Source organism: Prionailurus viverrinus, chromosome B3 (assembly GCF_022837055.1).
Source record: "Prionailurus viverrinus isolate Anna chromosome B3, UM_Priviv_1.0, whole genome shotgun sequence".
NCBI lineage: Eukaryota > Metazoa > Chordata > Mammalia > Carnivora > Felidae > Prionailurus > Prionailurus viverrinus.
This window is the reverse complement of record NC_062566.1, coordinates 96,875,557-96,895,117: the sequence shown is the minus strand read 5'-3', so window position 1 is coordinate 96,895,117 and position 19,561 is coordinate 96,875,557. Positions and strand designations below refer to the sequence as shown.

Below are 19,561 nucleotides of genomic sequence, written 5' to 3'. Positions count from 1 at the left end.
GGATCTCAGAATTAGGGGGCAGCCTAGAAATCCATATCACATAGCCTCCTGGCACTCCCAGAAGTCTTCCAGCCTCTAGTCCTCAAGTCCAGCCTCTGCGGGAATGGTTTCCAGGGACAGAGGACTCACTATGACATTCAGAAGCCCATTCTGTTTTTGGACAGTTCTAAGTTGTCTTCTTTATTATCCTTAGCTGAAAGGAGCTTTCCTGAAAACTCCACACGTTGGTTCTAATACAGTTCTAATAATGACATCAACCATATTAAAATAGCTAACATTTACCGAGCACCCACAAGAACCAGTCTTACATGTATTACTTCTCAAGCTCTCTAATACCTCTACAGCAGACACTGAGAGAGAATGTTACCTGCTAAAGACACACAGCTAATAAGTAGTAGAGTTCTGTCTCCCTGACCCCAAAGACCACATTCTTTCCACAATAACACATATCTGCATAATGTAGACTAAATACAATCTCTCTTCCATACATCATCTCTTATGATATTTGAAAATAATGATTCCTTCTCCTGCTGACCCTGATTCATATTCCATCCTTCCCACATTTGCTCTGCCAATAGAGCCCAGCTTTTTCTTCTTAAAATTTCTGGATCCCTCACTTTCAAAAAGTTTCAATTTAAGAATGTACCTCTAAAAATGTGATGTTCAGGATCAAACCCAACACTTTAGGTGTGTCTCAACCAGTGCCGACTACAGCAAGCCTCCTCCTTGCTCTGTTTTGAGCACAAAGCCTTCAGTACAAGCCTGCAGCTTCTGAAGGTTGTTCTTTCTATTCATTACCATCTGCCTTTCGTTGATCATTAGTGCATCACATGCATGTCAGGTTGTTAGGTATTTACAATGGTTCTGCATAGAGAGTGTGGCAGCTTGATGCAATCCATCGCTAACACTAAAATGCAGGTTTCGTTGATGGTGGGACTGCAGTTTTTGTTTGTCAGAACCTCCTTCTGGTAACAGTGTCCATATTTCTTTGCCCTTTCATCTTTTATGCTAAAGGTGAGTCAGATTCCACCACTGGGTTCTAGCAATAGAACTCACAATCTAGGCTTATCCAATCACATTCCAACACCTTGCCTTCGTGTATGGTATAGTGATGGGCACAGTAAACTGTATCAGTTAGCTACTGCTCTGATAATGCCATGTAACAAATTATCACAAAACTCAGTAGCTTATAACCATAGGCATTTGTGTTTCCTGCTCACTTTCTGCAAGTGGCAAATAAAAGCTAGGCTGGATGGCATTGGCTCCCAGTGGACAATTGTATGATACAAGAAGCTTGAGCATACTTACACAGTTGGGCTTGCTCCCTTGCTGCACCTCTCCCTTTTTGCCATGAGAAGAACATGGCTCAAATGTAAGATTTGTTTGTGCAAGGAGAGTGAGAGACATAGGGAGAAACCCTGGACATAATCACTCACCTGGAGCCAAATCATCCAGCCAAATATCAGCCGCCTGAAGAAATGTGAACAAGAAACAAACGTATAAGCCACTAGGTTTTTCAATAATTTTTGCGTGGTATTATTAGAGCGATAGCTAACAAATACAGTCTACTAGTCCAGGGTTTCTTCAGGTATCTCTCATCCTCCTTGCACAAGCAAATGCTATATACAAGGCATGTTCTTCTCTCACTGCAGTAAGAGGGTAAGCCCAACTGTGCGAGTATATCCGAGCCTCTTCTATTTGTTAGTGTCACATTCACCAAACAAATCATGACCAAGGCCATGGTCACGGGAAGAGGAGGAGTATACTTTGCCTATTTTGAGGCCTTGGCAAAGGCAGGCAAAACTGCTACAAGACAATGAAGAATTATGACCAAAAAATAACTCAGTTGACCACAATAATACAGTCAAGGCCAATGAACTTCAATTCTTGGACTTTCATTTGAGCTCTTCAAGAGGTGAACCTTATTTCCAGTGGACTGGGTGCTATGACGAAATGTGTTTTCAGTTTGGGAGCATCCCTCAGAGCCATAATTGAGCCACCTTGAGAAAGAAGAGCCCATAGGTGGAGCCCCTTGACAGGAGTTGAGCCCTCAACCAAGCTGCACCTGAAGTTAAAGCCACCTGTTGAACATTATTTAGTTATGTGAGCCCAACAAATTCTGTTTTGCTTCAACCAATTGAGTTGGGATTTCTGTCACTCACAAATAAAGGAGTCCTAAGAACTGTAGTGAATGAGTAAAATTGTCTTCGTAAGTGAGCTATAGCACATGATAATTAAGCCTGTAACTATTCTAGCTCAAATTTTTATAGTACAGCCTTCCAGCCCATTCATCAGTGATGCAGTCATCCCTAGGTGGAGTGATATATACTGTATCCAAAACTAGAAGGGCATTTCTTCTTGTTTCCTTCAAAATCTTTTGAAACCTTCCTGGTCATTAGTAGACTAAACTGATTTTTAATTATATTTTACCCTCCTCGAAAGCCCTTTTCATCTTACTTCACTTCAAATATTTCTTCATGTAAAAATATGGAGGATGGAACTGAATTTAAAATGCCAGGATAGGGCTGCCTGGGTGGTGCAGGCAGTTAAGCATCTGACTCTTGATTTCTGCTCAGGTCATGTTCTCACAGTTTGTTGGGATCGAGCCCCACCTCAGGCTCTACACTGGCTGTGCTCTCTCTCTCTCTCTCTCTCTCTCTCAAAATAAACTCAAATAAATAAATACCAGGATAAAATCTCAAAAGAAGGTAGAGTTAGTATTTTTTCAGGCAGAGAGAGAGAGAGAGAGAGAGAGAGAGAGAGAGAGAGAGAGAAATGTTTTATAATTGCATTGTATCCCTGACTCAGACAACTGAGCTTTTTTACTCTACTTAAGGTAGAAATAACATGATGTGGTAGGAAGGGTTCTTAGTTTCCAAAGCCAGCAGCTTTGTCCAGGCTCATCACATTAGTGTCTGTGAGATTCAGCTTCTCCATCTGTTATAGAGGGAAGAGTTTCTGTCTCATGTGAGTTACATGGTTGTTGTAACAATCGTTTGAGATAATGGGTAAGAATGGGATATTTTTATTACATTCATTATAATAAAATGATTTCCTAAATGTAACTAGTTTAGCAAGAAACCACTTAGTTTAGCTACTAGAAGGTAGGTCATTGTACCTTATGCCACATAGCTAGATGATTCCTATGACAGTACCAACAATGGAAATGCATTCTTAGGAGCAAGAAAGCCTTTCCCAGAAGCTCTCAGTCAAGCCTCGTTTCATGATTTATTGGCTAGAGGTTGCTCATATGTCCACAATTTGTAAACCAAACATGGGTTAGGGAATGGAACAGCTCAGATTGGCTCACAGCAGACCCTCTCTGCGCCCAGCACCTTGTGCAAGAGAGGGCATACATAAACAAGATCAAAGTTTATTTCACAAGAAGAGGGGTGTGGCACAGAGGTTGGAAGGCAACAGTGTTTGAGACTATACTTTCCAAACTCCATTATAACATGCCTGTTTACAGGTCTAAACCACTTACTCTCTACCCTCTGAGTCCAGAGGGGCACATCCCCAGCTACATATCTCTAGCATCCCTTAAAATTTCTGAGACCCGATGGTTTTGTTATCAGATTTTAAAACCATTTCAGCTCTAAGGCTCTGTGAACATGTTTCAGCTGTAGGCTGACGATAGTTTCTGCGCTTTTCTTGGTGCTGGGCAGAGACCTGGCAAGGAGAAAGAAACATCCCGTAGTATGTATAAAATTCTTGTTGGCCTTCTGTGATTCTTTGATATTTAGAATGATTTCATTTCCCAGCCCCCTTTACATTATTATCTAAAACCTTTAGAACTAATTAGAAGTGGGAGGATCAAAGATGATATATTTTAAATTTGCTTCCCGCCTCACCCACTTAAAGTAAAGAATCCTGCATAGCCCATTAAGCTGGAGGTACTTGCTGACAGGAAGGAAACCATCTGGTGAACAACTTCTGTTAATTATGTTGGAACATACTAACGAGAATAAAGAACAGCCTTTAATGACCTTCCCCTTGGTGGCAGAATCCACTGCCGAGTAGACAGTCGTGGCTGGGAGCCAAAAGTTAATGGTTAGTATTGGCACCACTCAGGCTCACTAGTACTTAATAATCTCCCCTCGGTGGAGAAAGTATTTCAGGCATTCACAGCATAAATCCTCCTAGCACCTGCATGTAACTGAGCTCCAAAATAGTCATTTAGGGCATTATTTGGAATCCCTTAGTAAATGTGAATCTGGGTGTTACTTTCTCTGTATCTTTCTTTGCGTTTGGACCCATTGTATGAGGCCCACAAGATGTGCATTTTGTTTCAACTAATAACAATATTTAAATGTACTTGGCAGAGCACCGATACAATTATTTCATATCCCAGAGGGATAAAGATACACAAAAATAATTATCCTCATTATGGCCTAGATGAGTTAATCATTTATAGTAATATTATTTCTAATTCCACTTTACCCTTGGAAATCTAGGCAGCCCTGTGTCATCCATGCAAAAAAGGCAGAGTTAAAGCTTTGGCATTTGTATCACGAATGAGCTACAGGTGTTGAAATATCAGTATGTTTTGCTTCATTCATTGTTTCGGTACTCTGAGAATTTTTTAAGTGGCTTACATAGCGTGATAAGATTAAGCGAGATTTTAAAGAATATTATTTGAAGTTTAAAATTTCAATGTTAACAATTTTTTTAAGAACATTTAAAGAAGAAAACAGGGATAAGAAAATAAAGTCAGGCCGGCATGAGACTAGTACACAAATATGCACGTCATGAAATTTGACACATTACTAGAAATGAACAAACATAGCTCTGAGCTTCCTAGCATCCAACCAGAAGAGGGAAACAGACACTTCAGTGGGTACTTGCAGGGCTCAGGAAAGACTTTTAAAAACCTCAGGTATGAGAGTTTTCCAGTATTAAAAATACTTCTAGCTGACAATATCATCTAGCGCATTCACAAGACATATGCATAAAAAAAAAAAAAAGAAAGCAACAATCCTAGAAATTGCTGCTTCAAATAAGGTGGGAAATGTTATTCTGATAGAAACCTTAAATAAAAGTTCTGTAACCAGGAACTGTCAACATTTAACTCCTAAATTATAACAAATCTATAAAGAATATGGATCTGCAATATATTAAAGTTTAATAACCCCAGTTATTAGCCAAGAAACTGATTTCTATATAATTTCTTGATGTCTATTTAAGACTTTTCATATGTAACCAAGAATATAATTTTTATAAAGCCAGGTATGTCCAAGAGTTTGCACAGAAGTAACAAAATAAAACTTGTTTGTGCCTAAATCATCCCATCTGTGCCTCTTGGACAATACTCAAGCCTCTTTGTAACCACATGCATCAAGCAATTGGCTAAATATCCTTGTAGACAGGATGTCTCCTATTTGCATTTGAAGGACTCTTCTGTTTAAAATATAAGTGCAATTAATTTGCAGTATTTATTTAATCTTTGTATACTACTGTCACAAAACTGAAAATAAGTGTTAGGTCATTATCAACATACCTCAAACTATTTTTGCATGCAATGAATTGAAATGCTAAAACCAAACCAAAAAAACCAAAAAAACCAAACAACCCACCCTCAACGTTCTTTGAAGCTTTGGCCCTTCCCCACCTCCTACTATCCTCTGCACAACCCACCACTATCTTTGAAGTTGGCTCATCTGGTAACAGACTTACTGGAAGCCATAGTGCACACCTACCACTCAAAGAGTTACTTGTTGTCCATGTGACAGATTTAATCAGTCCCTTGGTCTCTCCAACACGCAGCTGTTGGTGAATTCTTTTTTGCTAGTGTAATATTGCAAGGGTCTGAGGTTAAGATTAAAGCTGCCATTAAATTTTCATCTTGTTCTTCAGGAAGATCATTTTCTGGAAGTAGCACGTGTATACATTTGTAAGTGGCAATGCCACAGAGATATTTTATCTGCTACATCAGATCTCTGGTGTTCAGAAGGAATGGCTCGATTTAATAGAAAAGTCGGTAAATAACCCAAGTTGTTGGATCTGGGCAAAAGCAGGTCACCTAGAATTATTGGTAAAAAAATAAAAATACGACGCCCTTTGGCAGTTTTATGCTACAGATGCTGCGTTTAAGATGACAGCACTGAAATACAGAAAGACATGTGGGATTTCTAGAAAGTCTGCCCATGTCCAGATTGTCTGGCCTCTGCAAGTCAAAATGTCACTTCTGAAACACATCATTTACCAGTCCTTCAGCAAAACAAACAACCTTTAGAAAAGTCCCCCACAGCACCAAAGAGGTAGATAGTAATAGAGTAGGAATGCCATTATGATCAGGAGAGAATAGAGTTTCAGGTATTGCCAACTTTTCATAAAGGAAACAAAAAAGGAAAGGGAACTAAAATTGAGTATCAGACAGAAAAAGGCTTTGAAACAACAAAATGAACTTTTGACAACCAACCCCAAGTATGTATCCTGGAGGAGACGCTGGGTGTGGCTGAGAAGACAGAAGGTACTGGTAAAAAGTAGAATACTTAACCCATTCTGTGAAGGATAATGAGAACTCTGAGGATCGAGGAAACATTCTAAAGATTAATGCTTTGTTATAGTCACTGTCAGGTCTCCTACAAATTCTATATCTGGACCTATAGCAGGAACCATTTTACAAATTTCTACTGCAGGTAAACAAAGTGTGTCAAATGTTCAAGCTCATTTTCTAAAGCACAGAAAAAAAAAAAAACAGACATTAAACTTCTATTGTTCCTTAGGAAAGAATTCTACTGAGCTGAAGGTGTTGCTTATGATCCAATATTGGAAATGGTTGGGTCCTGGGGTCAGACAATCTGGGGAGATTCCATGCTTTACTACCTCCTGTCTGTGTTACCCTGACTGAGCCAATTTCCTTGAAGCTTCAGATTCTCATGAGTCAAATGGGGATAGATTCTCATATGTCAACACTCTTTCACAGTGTTGAAAGAATAAATGTGAATTATGTTGAGCCTTTAGCAAAGAGGATGTCACATAATAAGTGCTCAATAAAATATATCTGGGATTAGTAGAGAAAACACACTAGAACTCTACATCCTAATAAGTGGTATGAAATTATTCTTATCTAAGGCAGCAAAGTACTATGTTAGGAGCATTTTACAAGAAGACATAGATCTAAATGTAGGATAGATTTGGAAGACAAAGATTATACTACATAATAACAAATTCCACACCTTCTTTGAAAAGATTGTGATTCAGTTACAGATTGTTTAGGGAACAACATGCTACAGTCTTAAGGTTCTGTAAAGCAATGGAGAAATGAATTCATACCTGTAAATATGAGCCTCTCTCTTTTTGAAAAATGTATTATCATTGTTTGGGGATGAAGTCTAGTAACTTGGGAACAAAAAAGCCAGGTTTCAATTTTGCTCAATCTTTTTTAAAGGATAAGTAAAGGCTTTGTCTTAGTTTAACAATTATCGAGTTCCTCGCAGAGGGTGGAAATTTGACTCCATATCTACAAACTTACCTCGTTATAGGCAAATAGCTTAATCTCCTCATTAACCATCTTCCTCATTCATAAAATAGCACACTAATATTTACCTCCCTCACAGGGTGTTGCAAGTTTTTATTAAGGAATGTTTGGGTGATTAAGATCCTTAGATGAAAGGAACTGTCAAATAGAATTATCATTTATTTTTGTGTGATACGTATGGGAAAAGACTTTGAGATGCTATTTCTGTGGCAAAGGCCAATAAAAATATGCAGATCTATGCATCTGATTGCCAACAAATAGCCAGTAAAATGATTCTGTTTGGGAATGATATGAGAGGTTGCATCAGATTCTAATATTAGAATGTTTCCTTTTTAAGGAAACATTTCCTTTCCTTCTCTAACCACCTAAGTTAGCTACTGATGAAGGAAGAGAATTAAAATTCCCCTCCACCATCACAGAATTCTACCTTTGGTCTTTACCTGGCGATCAATCACAAGGACTCCTGTGACATTCAGAGTTCATTCTTTTTAAGGTCAAGTTAAGGGGAAGTATCTCCAAGGATAAGAAATTAGAAGTTAACAGTAGGAACAGGAGTAAGGCATTTCTCTGTGTTCATCCCCTTTTTTTTCCCCATCTGATTATTTTCCCTTTCGGTAACATCTTTTGCATCAATAATTCTTTCCTCTTCAGGGAAAATGCCTCAAACCTTACCATTGAAAGTGAAATTTTAGTACGCAGAGGCACAAGGATTAGAAAATACCCAGTTACACAGTGATGTTTCCCCCTTACCTTTTCAATGGCTAGGGCAGATTTGAAAGACTATTGCAGGGTTTGATGATGCCTGGGAAACAGTGTAGACTCCTGAAAAAAGCAGAGAGCAGGCCAACGTATTTCTAACCAAGTTGTCCACCCCACAGATTTAAAGGCACATCTAATCACATGACTGGCCTGCTCAAAACCACCTTCCCATGGCCCCCCCACAGTCTACAGATCAGGGCTATGATTTAGGGGCTCTTTATAAACCAGCAACAATCTTCATTACAGCCTTATTGCCTGCTGCCCTCTTTACCCCAAACCCTCAGCCTGAAGTGCTTTTTCCCAACCTCAAACTTATCCTTCCAGACTAAGCTCAAAAGTTATCTCCCCCATCATCCCAGAAAGCAAGCTACTATCTTCTGTGTTGTCATAGTATTCATATTCAAAAACCTTTGTGCATTAGCACCTGTCACATTCATATATATACAAATATAACGTTTATATAGCATATATGAAATAGTATTGATATATTTATTTTACTATATGTATTACTGGAATTTAAATTATTTAAACTACACTACATTTTTATAATATATTCACGTTATTTAAACTTCATATACTTATATACATTATTTCTCTAAATTGCATTTTGTCCACATATTTATATACTTTTGTATAAATATTTTAATTAATGAAATACATTAGATATTATTTAAGTATATCTATATGTTTATATAAGTATATATTTATGCTTTATTTATGTTTCATTATTATTTACTTAGCATTTTATTCATATATTTACATTTTTATATTTAGAGTATGCTCAATTAAATATTAAATTTTAAATAAATACATTACAGTAAAACCTTGGATTGTGAGTAACTTGTTCTGTGAGTGTTCCACAAGATGAGCAAAATAAATTTTAACTTGATAAATGAGCAATGTCTTGCAATACGAGTAGTACCTGACACAGAACGTGACATGATCACAACTGAGCCAATGGTTCTTGAAATTCGCTTTGATATACAAGTGCTTTGGATTACAAGCATGTTTCCAGAGCCAATTATGCTTGAAAACCAAGGTTTTACTGTATTTGATATCCTGTCTGCCTCAAGCACTAGGTTTGTGTGAACTCCTCTGGAAGAATTCAGAATGAGATTCAGACTCAGCCAACACAATAATAGCTACCTTTATAGAGCATTCACTCCATGCAGATAGGGAGGTCAGTGATTTGTGTACATTATCTTGTTTAATCTGCACAAGCATCTAATAAGATGGGTGCTACTACTAGCTATATTTATACATGAAGAAATAGGAACACCAACAGATGAGGTAACTGGCCCTCAGTACTAAGTGCTTAGTTAGCTTTCAGACCCAACTTTGATCTTGACTCCAAGACCTGGACCTTGACTGGTAGGTGAAGGGGAAACATCATGCATATGTGAATATGCATCACAGCAGTTAAGAGAAAGGGCTTGGGAGCCAAATGACCCAAGTATAAATTCCTATTCCATTATCCCATAGTGATGTGGTTCTAGAATATTCTTCCTGTCTTTCACAGGCCTGCTGCATGAGAGAGACTGAGATGTAGAGCAAGTGCTAAGAGGGAAAGGAAAACCACGTCAGCGGTTAATAACAGTAAACTTAGGCTTTGTAAAAAATTGACATCTATACTTCCCCATGGACAAAATTAGAAATAACACTGGCTATAGATTAAACTTGAAATTTCACCCATATTTGGACAGCTTATATCCTCACATTCTTGCTACTCAAGAACAGGCACTATCAGCATCACCGAGAAGCTTAGGAGAAATATAGAATGTCAAGCCCCACCCCAGACTACAGACTCAAACTCTGCACTTGGACAAAGGCTCTTGGGTAATTCTTACATACAATAAAGCTTGAGAAGCACAGGTCTTGATCATTCTCGCTTTCTGCCCAATATCATGGTTCTAAAGACTCTTTCTGAGTTTCCATTGTTATTCCAACAACTTGTTTCTAAGAGACTGATTATAAGAGAAATGTGGAGGTGAGGTGGTAACCCAAGAATCAGATTCTAATATCAGGCTTGTTACAAATAAGCTGTGTGACTGCAGGCAAATTACTGTCTCCATAACTTAAATTTTACTTCGACGACAAGTGTTTTTTGGAGGAAAAAGATAGGAAAGATGGAAATTAGCATAGATTATTATAAGGTTACTTTTCAGATTCAAATATTCATTAAATAAATATTAATAAAAATAAAACACAGACCTAACACTTGTGAGGATTATGTCTCTGTCTTAATCACTGCTGTATTTTTTAGCATGCAGTAGTTGCTCAAATATATGTACCACGAATGAATGAATGTTCACTCTTACCTCTCAGAAGTCTTTCCCAAAGCTAGTAGCACCTTCTGTCCTCCTATCATAAGTTTTACACATATTAATTGACACAAGACAATGTAACAAATTTTTCTTCAAAAGCACTTATAAAGTATTTATTACTTTGCCAACTAATAATATTTCTGCAAATTTTCTTCTGTACGTATATGTCTTTCACATAGCTAAGGTCACAGGGAACATAGATTTGAAGTCTGCATATTTCTTTATTATCTTAGGGCACAGCTACATAGTAGGTTTCCATAGACATTTGTGAATGTAAAGCAGCTTTCATAATTATTTTAGGACTGCAGAATATTCCTTGAAGTTAATGTACCCCAACATTTAAATCAAGGTCCATAAATGTTGAACATCTTGGTGATTTCTCATTTTTTTACTACAAAAAATAATTCTAGAGTGAACATCTTTGAAAATGCATATTTGAGGGTCTGGTGAGTGATATTTCTTTGAAATTCATTAGAGTGGGTTGACTGGAATAAAAGGTATGAGCATCTTTATGGTTCTTGTTATGTACTGCTAAATTTTCTTTCTAGTTCCAAAATTCTAGGATTCGTAGAGAATCTCACATTCTCAAGTGGCTGCAGCAAAGACTAGAAGCCAGCAGCCAGCTACTGGTGCCACCACAGTCCTAGAAAATGGCAACACAGACATTCCCACATTCTTTTTTTTCATGGATGATTAAAACAAAATGGAAACCTTGTGCTAGAAATTGGCTTACAGCATCCAATGGAAGAAATATCATGTTACACAAATGACCAGAGACTAGTTGGATAAACAAGATAAACTCAGAGTTGCATTCTTTCCCAGAATCTGAGTGGAGTGCTTTGGAGCATGGATTCACAATTCTGTTTCTAGCCTATTTTTAAAATATCGAAGAGAAGGACCAGATGTCACAATGAATTAATATCCTAGACTTTTAAATCTGGAGACATAGGTTCAAATTCTCCCTGGTTGAAAGTAAATATGAGTTTTCTGGCTTCTTGGAGATCCCTTATGGATATTTCATTCACCCCCAAACTTGACAGTTGAACAGGATGATCCCTGCATCTTCTTTTTCATTGCGACCCAAGGGCTGGAAGCTCAGAAGAGGTGAGGCAGGTGCCGTAACTAAACTGAGGGAGGAGTCATCTTCGTCTCCTATCTTCTCATGTATCTTCAATGTAAAGTCAAAGGCCATCAAAGAGTAGCTGCAGAATCCGTGGGCATGGCTATGGGGCCGCTGCCGTTCATCCAAGTCTGGATCTAATGAAAGTAGTCCCCCCCGCAAGTTTCCCCTCAGCAACACACACCTCTGTTCTCAGGTCAGTTTCTGAGGTCTCATCACAGAGACTGTGGCTATGTCATTAGCAGTCTTATGCACCATTGCCATTTCTTCTGGAAGGTCCTCCTGCTCTGTGAAGTTTATGCACCCTTTCTTTGTGCCCTCACCACATCCTTCTCCCCGTCATAATATTTGTCTGACTTGTAATCATGCTGTACCTGTTGGTTCCCCCAGCTGGTCTATAGACTTTCCCCCTCCACCCACCCCCGAACAGAGTACGCGCATACATACCCAGGTCTCCAGCAGAGTACATACCTGCGTCTAGACGCATCCTCTGACCTGAGTCTCTCAGCATCTCAGGAGGATGTTCTGAATCACCCTGGAAACCCTCTGAGACATCTTTCTGAAGAGAAGAGCAGTTCTGATGAGGCTTTCCGATGTGACCTGCGATGATGGAGTGGTCTCGGGCTCCCTGCCAGCTGAGCATCTCAGCACAAGTGAGCTAGACTTCCCCCAGAAACTCCACACAGATCCTCACAGGAGAAGTGTGACTGGTATGCTGATAGGAAGTGACAGGTGATCTGTCTCAAAAAGACAAGGGAACAGAAGGAAGGATCATCCTTTATTTGACTGATGTCAATATGCAGCCCAGGATAACTCCACTTCAGGAAAACCCAGCCTGAGGAATTTGGGGCCAAAGGAAAAAAAACCTCAACTACATGTACAACTTTATATCTGCTTTCTTTTTAGTTAAGTTGGGTTTTTAATTTAAGGTGTGTTTAAATTGATTTTTAAAAAGGCAGAGGGAGCACATTCCTTCACATGTCTCTCTCCTGACAGTGTTCCTATGGGATCTTTGAGTGAAGAAAGCCTGGCTGATCCCAAATTTGCTCAGTAGGTGGGCTATGCACTTCTCTTTTGACACATGCTTGAAAAAAAATCATGTCTTTTATGGCATAGTAAAGACGATTGAAAGCATTCTTTCTCCTCCCACCCCAGAAACCTAGGAATGAATTCCTCATCATTGAGGAAAAGTCCAGAGAGAAAAGAGCAGCCACCCAGGGTAAAGAAGGGAACCCAGAGAGCCAGTCAAGTCAGACCTGAAAAGACCAGCCTCCTGCTGCCAACCTGCAGTCACAGGTAAATCCCAGAGAACCTCTTTTTGTTTCATTTTTTCCTGAAAAATAGAATTCAAAGTTCCTTCTCTAAGCCTCACTATACCCTGATATCTGAGATGATTGCATCCCACCTCTCTTGAGCTTGGGTGCTAAACTTTCTTCCCAGAGTTGGGTTTTTAAAGAAAACAGGTTTAAAACTGTCAGCAAGGGAGGAGAGAAGTCCAAATCGCTCTCATGCTTGAACCTGTGGGCCAATTTGTTTGTAATTGGATTGGTATGCAGCAAAGATAGAGCCGACTGGGGGGAAATGCTCCATGGCCCCCCCTCTGGAGGGGATATTTTTCCTGATGCTGATCCTCAGTCCAGCACCAGCCCCCAGTGGGGGAGAGGCAGAGAGACCCTGACCATGGAAAAGAAGGGCCAATTGTGTGCAGCAAACAAAACAAAAGGACGGCAGGGACAGCCCCTTGAAAGCAGGCAGGACCCTTCACCAAAATAGACCCAGAAAGTAGAGCACACGTTGCAGGGTCTGTGTCCAAACTCAGAGACTATGGGCCAAGGAGGAAGGTTGGATGAGAGCAAGGGGGGAGGAGACAGTGCTAGAGAGGGTTCCAACAAGAAACTAACAGCAACCCTTGCCAGAAACCTGAGGAAAACGTTTTTTTTTTTTTTTTAAATAAAATGAAATTGCTACCACTTCTATCGCCTCCTCAGCTGAGCCTCCACAATCCAACTGTCAGCCAGTCATGTAAGTTCCACCTCACGGCCAGCGTCAGTGGCAGAGGGAGAAAATGTGGATTTGGGGAGAAACAGATCAGGGTTCTAATCTCGGTTTTGCTACTTGCTATTGAGGAGATTTGGGTGCAAGATATTTAGCCCAATGGAGCCTCAGTTTTCTGGATCTGTAAAATGAAAATAACTCCTACTGGAAGGCTGGTTTAAAGGGATCTTGAAAGTTTGAAGAACCATACTGGATACCATTCGTTGTCAATCAGCATTATCCTGACCCCTTTCATAGGTTCCCCTTTATCTTGGGTGCTAGATGTCTGGGAGCCACATGTCCCCAAACTTCGTTTCCACCAATGTTCTGGATATAACATGTTTAATAATAGAATTCATTCATGGGATATCTGTAAGGCAGAAGAGAGCAAGAGCCCCATCCTTCTCTCAGCACTGGTCCAGGGTGACAATGTGAGCTTTAGCAGATGTGACCAGCGTGGCAGCTGGCTGGTCTCTCTCACTGCCAGGCCCCAGCTTCAGGGCTGTGGGTCAGTTGTGATTTCCCACAGCTACCTGGAAGCCTGTGATGGCAACCTGAAAGCAAGGAGCAGCCCACCTTACTTTTTTGACTCCAGGCTTTTCTGCAATCTAAAAAGCACTGGTATTAGTTTTCTACCGCTGTGTAGCAAATTACTACAAACTTAAAGCAGCCTGAAATAGCACGTGTTTATTACTTCATGGTTCTGTAGATCAGAAGTCAGGTGGGCTCAACAGGGTTCTAGGTCAAAGTCTCACCATGCTCAAATCAAGGTGTCAACTGTTGACAGGGATCTTATCTGGAAGGTCTGGGAAGAATCTACTTGCAAACTCATTCAGGATGTTGGCAGACTTTATCTCCTTGTAGTTTGAGGACTTAGGCCCCCAATTGTTTGCTGGCTGTCAGACAGAAGGGTCTCCCATCTCCTTAAAGCCATGCACACCCTTCCCCAAGCGGCATCCTCCACTTTTAAACCAACAATGATACACTGAGTCCTTTGCCCAACATGGCAGCCAGAGCAGAACCCATCATACCCAATCCCCTCACACTTGGACTCTGATTCTCTTTTCTCCTCTCGGCCAGACAAAGCTCCCTGATTTTAAGGGCTTGTGTGATTTGATCAGGCCCACCCAGGTAATCTCTCTTTATGGGCCAGGAGAAGCAATAAGAGTGCCAAGGAAGGATGGACCATAATCAGATTTATATTTTCACACAACAAGTATTTACTGAGAACTTACAATGAAAGTAGAAAACCCACCTTGGTACTGGGAATAGTGCCATATAACATCACATAGTCACAGGAGTGATGCATCAGCATATTCGTGGCTTCTGGGAGTTGGGTGAGACATCTTTGCGGGAGCATATTAGGAATTCTGTCTACTGTAACACCTAATTCCCTCTATTAAATTACATTCTTCTTTGAAAAACCTAGAGGGGTTTTGTTTTTCTGTACTCAACCATAAGTGATCTGAGATCACAGTCTGCAAACAAACTCTGACATGAAGAAAACAACACTTTATAATACTCTTACCCTTGGAACTTTGTGGACTCTTACCCAACAAACATCAGTTCAACAAACAGTTGTCTAGCAACTGCCGTATGCCAGGTTGTGCTACGTTTAAAGGAATCAAAAAGGGTAAGAAACCCTACCGTTATGGTCTAATGGGAAAAAGAGACACATGAATAGAGCTTTTTCAATGTAACATGTCATCAGAGATGATAAGAAAGATTAGGTTCAAAGTTGAGTATCATTCATTTACTCAAGAACTATTGATCTGATATCTACTCGGGGTCAAGCATTGGCTTAAGTGCCAGTGACTTAAAGATCAATGAGGCATATTATTGCCCTAGAGAATCTCAAAGCCAGTGGAAGAATCAGATATCACATTATTGCCAGACAGCACTTTTATTGTCAGAAATCACAATAAAGTGCTATGTTTTAATAACAGATGCAATTTTTGACTTTTTGCTAGTAAACCCCAACTATGCTAAATACTTTAGACATATTATCATATTTAAGTATGTTAAATTAAGTCTGTTACCTTAAGTCTGAAAGTAAGATGTAATTATTTTCTGAAGTTTACAGAGACTGGAAACCAGCCACTTTTCTAGGATAAGATTGATCTGGGTTTGCAACCCATATAGACTCAATTCTCACACCCCTTGTAGAGGGTATCATTGGATGTCTAATGTTCATGTTTCTGCCCCAAAATCCTTCAGGATCCTTTTCCATTACTTTTGTGCTGCCTGCCCCATCAATCCCATGAGACAGAAAACTTCCTATAGCCAGAACCTGCCCTCTTTCCTGGGGAACTATCTTCTGAGTCTCCTGTACCCACACAAATGGAGAGGGCAGTGTCTGGGAGTGCATGTTCCCTGGGTGGTCCTTAACCAGTAACTGATGGAAGTGAGAGTTTGAACACACTAGTTCCTTTGCCATGGTCAGGAAAACACTGACACTTGATTTATAGAGTTCCTGAATCTGCCTGCAGATGGGGCAAATTGGATCTTCGGTTGGACTTCATGACTGCACAGTTACTCGGCTTCCTCCCCTCCCTGCCCTCCACCCCCCACCCACACCTTTCCTAGTTTCCCCTGGGAATTTCCTTACAAACATTTACACACAGATCTGAGTCTGCCCTAAGACATCTGCGCTCTGACATTTATACTGCACTACCATGGGAACCAAGGGATGAGGGTGATTAACTCCATTTGGGCCAGTTGGTGAAGACTTTCCGGTTATGAAAGATAAGCAGAGGTCTGCCAAGATGGCAAGTGGGGAGAAGAGCATTCCAGGCAAAGGAAACTTCACACACAAAAGCACAGAGACAGGAAGATGAGGACAAGTCAAAGGATAGATTTAAAAATTGGACATGCTGGAGGTGCCTGGGTAGCTCAGTCCGTAAAGCATCAGACTTCAGCTCAGGCCATGATCTTGTGGTTTGGTTTGTGAGTTCAAGCCCTGCATGGGGCTCTCTGCTGTCAGCACAGAGTCGGCTTGGGATCCTCTGTCTCCCTCTCCCTCCTCCCCTCCCCTGCTCTCTTGCACGCTGTCTCTCTCAAAAATAAGTAAACATTAAAAATAAATACAAATAATAAAAATAAAAATTGGACATCCTGGAGCAGAAGGTAGAAGGAGCTGAGGGGTCTGCCAGGAGTTGGAGTTCCCAGGTTGGGAGAAGCTCCTGAGGGTGTTAAAGAAGGATGGACCATGATCAGAGTTATGCTTTCACACACCAAATACTTATTAGGAACTTACAATGAAGGTAGAAAACCCCCCTCAGTCCTGGGAATATTGCAGGACCAACCTGATCTGTGTCCCTCGTGGACTTATAGAATAATCTTTTTCTGTCCAACACAGCACCACTAAAGATGTGTGCCCATTTAAATTAGCTAAAGTTGAAATTTAGCTTCCCAGTCACATTAGCCACATTTCAAGTGCTCAATGGCCACATGTGGCTAGGCTTTTCCATGGCTTGGTGCAAAACATCCTCAGCCTTGCAGAAAGTTCTATTGGACGGTGCTAGTCTAATTACATCAGAAGATAGCTATGAGTCTTCCACCTAATTTAAATTTTTTTTAAGTTTATTTATTTTGAGAGAGAGAGAGAGAGAGAGAGAGAGCAAGCAGGAGAGGGGTAGAGAGAGAGAGAAAGAGAATTCCAAGCAGGCTCCCCACTGCCAGCGCAGAGCCCAATGTGGGGCTCAAACTCACAAATCATGAGATCATGACCTGAGCTGAAACCAGGAGTCAGAGGCTTAGTGGCCTGAACCACCCAGGTGCCCCTCTTCCACCTAATTTTTAATTTGTATGTGGCTATCTCCTACTTAGTCTTTTTTAAAAAGTTGCTCCCTGTGCTTTTCCTTTTTATACAGAAGACTCTGAGGATTCTTTTGATTGCACAACTAGGCCTCTGCACAACCACCTGCATTTGGCAATCAAATTGTAGTCGTGGTTGTCAAAAGACCAGGATTGCAGAAATCCCTTTGAAAGTGCACGTGGTCCTTTTATGTGCTGGATGAGGGAGATATGCTCACACCTGCCTGCAGAACCCAAGCAGTGGAGTCTGCCTGCCTCCATCTGTTCATAGTGTTCATTCTGAATGCTTGAAGCTCAAAGCCCATCCTCTAAAAGCAAAACAATATTCAGGAAAAAAGCTCAACATGAATTCCTTGCCTGGCATTCTCCCATTTCCAGGGCCACAAAAATGGAAGCAAAACAGCCACTAGCAACAGTAATCTCTGAAATCTGTCAAGAGATTTAAAACTGATGATTGTTTAAAAATTTTACATGATGGGGCACCTGGATGGCTCAACTGGTTGGGCATCCGACTTCAGCTCAGGTCATGATCTCACTGCTCGTGAGTTTGAGCCCCACATCCGGCTCTGTGCTGACAGCTCAGAGCCTGGAGCCTGCTTCAGATCCTGTCTCACTCTCTCTCTGCCCCTCCCCTGCTTGCTCTCTGTCTCTCTCTGAAAAATAAATAAACATTTAAAAAAAACATTAAAAGTTTTACATGACGTCTTTCTCTGACTTATTTCACTTAACATAATACCTTCCAGTTCCATCCACATTGCTGCAAATGTCATGATTTCATTCTTTCTCATTGCCGAGTAGTATTCCACTGTATATAGAAACTACATCTTATTTATCCGTTCACTGTATGTTAGCCAATTTGACAATAAATCATATTTAAATATATAATCACTCATTACTAATTTAAACAAATTTTTACATGATAAACTAACAGGAACTGGAACTTTTGTTAAAGAGTCATTTCCCTGTAATTCATCTATGTTCTTACACGAACCAATGAACAACAAAGTGTTTCATGATAGTCTAGAATAAAGCCATCAAAAGCATAAAAACTGGACTATGTAATCAAATATTTTAATCAAAGTGTCACTGTAGAGAAATTTAAACCTAACCATTCTGAAGTACGCAGTACAAATTGTAATGACTGTGGCACTCAAAAACTAAATTCACTCTGAAGAGGCAACTTTATATTCAGTTGAGTAAAGATTATGTCTCCCTATTCCTGATACGATACAGTTTTTAGGCTCTAAACAAACATTGCCAACCTTATGAAAGCTCTTCTATTACAACGATTAGAGGGGTTGGTTATGCATAAGGGAAGAGAAAGCACTATTTTTTTTTAAATAACAAAATGTCAACTTTCCAGGATTTTTAGTAGCCTTGATTTCTAATAAACTGGGAAACACTGGTAGACTAGTTCCTAAAGGCCTGGATCAGCTACAGAAACTAGGGGCTAAGTAGCAGAGATTGTATTATTTCCAGGGGAGAGAAGGTATGGCTGCAATAAATAAGATTGCTCTTACACATACTTTGTTATGTTTTGTTTCTTTCATTTTCTTTGTTGTTTTTTGTTTAGCACTCGGCTGATTCTGCTGCCCTGCCACTGGCACGCAAAAGAGTACAAGATATTCCCACTCTCCTCTTTGTCTAATTCCACAAGCCTAAGGAGGCAATAATGACCAACCTCTTGGAGTTTTCCAGTTGATTATAGAGAACAGCATTGTATTCCGCAGTATACTCTGGCCGCCCTGCCACCAGATGAAAGGAAAAGCATAAAAGCCCGAGCAAGCCTGGGACTCTGCCTTTCCTGCCGCAACATGCCATCAAATGCAGCCGGGGCCCTCCACGGAGGCAGCCATTCTGTTGTTCACGTTCACCGAGTTCAGCTGAGGATGTCTGAGATCAACAGGTGGCCTTGCTAATGGAACAGATTCGCTCATTGTTTGTGTGTTTAATGAATCATTGAGTTACTGATCAGCAGTGAGCAATAGAAGCTGTTCAAACAGAAAAGAAGCCCAGCCGGGAGGTGGT

General features: G+C 40.2%; 1 long non-coding RNA gene across 2 annotated transcripts; it reads left to right on the top strand.

The window, feature by feature from the left end:
• The first annotated feature begins 12,137 nt into the window (after positions 1–12,137).
• LOC125168456 (uncharacterized) lies at positions 12,138–19,415 on the top strand. Of its 2 annotated transcripts, none has more exons than XR_007153145.1 (3): positions 12,138–12,336; positions 12,839–12,979; positions 19,107–19,415. It is a non-coding gene; the product is annotated as an uncharacterized LOC125168456 (long non-coding RNA). The 2 variants fall into 2 exon arrangements; XR_007153144.1 differs by lacking the exon at positions 12,138–12,336 and adding an exon at positions 12,649–12,737.
• Positions 19,416–19,561: the final 146 nt, after the last annotated feature.